The sequence below is a fragment of the Schistocerca piceifrons genome, chromosome 2 (assembly GCF_021461385.2).
Source record: "Schistocerca piceifrons isolate TAMUIC-IGC-003096 chromosome 2, iqSchPice1.1, whole genome shotgun sequence".
NCBI classification, from domain to species: domain Eukaryota; kingdom Metazoa; phylum Arthropoda; class Insecta; order Orthoptera; family Acrididae; genus Schistocerca; species Schistocerca piceifrons.
In genome coordinates, this window is record NC_060139.1 from 662,525,971 (window position 1) to 662,527,460 (window position 1,490).

General features: G+C 48.6%; 1 non-coding gene across 1 annotated transcript; it reads left to right on the plus strand.

Annotated features, from left to right (window-relative positions):
- The first annotated feature begins 998 nt into the window (after window positions 1–998).
- Trnas-uga lies at window positions 999–1,073 on the plus strand. The gene has a single exon. It is a non-coding gene; the product is annotated as a tRNA-Ser (tRNA).
- Window positions 1,074–1,490: the final 417 nt, after the last annotated feature.

Sequence of the window (1,490 nt, forward strand, 5' to 3'; positions counted from 1 at the left end):
ACGATAAAGCGAGGACGAAGCTGACTTATTAATTGTCTCCAGTCATCTTCCACGATACTGTGGTGGGGAGCGTTATACAACAACTGTAAAGGTTTTGTGGGCAGTTCGTATCTCCACAGCAACTAATTCAAGGTTGGTGACAGGTACGTGTAACGGGTGTGGACGATGCGGCAGCGAAGTTTTTACCAGTATAGCTACGCCGCCCCACCCATCGAAACGGTCTTCCCTTACTGTAGAATAATTTTGAAAGCGAACAGTTCGTTTCGAATTTAAACCAAGTTTCACAAACAGAACGATATCAGGCTGACTTACGAACAGTTCTCGTTGCAAGCTTTCTCTATTAGAATTAGCCGATCTCGCATTCCACTGCAATACTTTTAAAGCCGCCATAATTTAGGGAGAGAGAGATTGAAATATGCCAGTAACGAGGTGCCGGACATCGGAATTGTTCATAGGACTATTTTGTCTCATGTTTTGCATGACAATATCAAGTTTCATATCAGCGCACACTCCGCTGCAGAGTGAAAATCTCATTCTGGAAACATCCCCCAGGCTGTGGCTAAGCCATGTCTCCGCAGTATCCTTTCTTTCAGGAGTGCTAGTTCTGCAAGGTCCGCAGGAGAGCTTCTGTAAAGTTTTGGAAGGTAGGAGACGAGGTACTGGCAGAAGTAAAGCTGTGAGTACCGGGCGTGAGTCGTGCTTCGGTAGCTCAGTTGGTAGAGCACTTGCCCGTGAAAGGCAAGGGTCCCGAGTTCGAGTCTCGGTCGGGCACACAGTTTTAATCTGCCAGGAAGTTTCATATCAGCGCACACTCCGCTGCAGAGTGAAAATCTCATTCTGGAAACATCCCCCAGGCTGTGGCTAAGCCATGTCTCCGCAATATCCTTTCTTTCAGGAGTGCTAGTTCTGCAAGGTTCGCAGGAGAGCTTCTGTAAAGTTTGAAAAGTAGGAGACGAGGTACTGGCAGAAGTAAAGCTGTGAGTAGCGGGCGTGAGTCGTGCTTCGGTAGCTCAGTTGGTAGAGCACTTGCCCGTGAAAGGCAAGAGTCCCGAGTTCGAGTCTCGGTCGGGCACAATGTTTTAATCTGCCAGGAAGTTTCATATCAGCGCACACTCCGCTGCAGAGTGAAAATCTCATTCTGGAAACATCCCCCAGGCTGTGGCTAAGCCATGTCTCCGCAATATCCTTTCTTTCAGGAGTGCTAGTTCTGCAAGGTCCGCAGAAGAGCTTCTGTGAAGTTTGGAAGGTAGGAGACGAGGTACTGGCAGAAGTAAAGCTGTGAGTACCGGGCGTGAGTCGTGCTTCGGTAGCTTAGTTGGCCATTTTACAAAAGAAGTTTCCATTGAGCAATCCGTCCGCCAAGGATGTCCTCTGTCAATGATTTTGTACGCCATTGCAGTGGAGCCGCTACTGAACAACTTGGCGCATAGCGGGATCGGACTTAGCGTCCAGTCTGTCACTATCCCATGCATTGCGTATGCTGACGATGT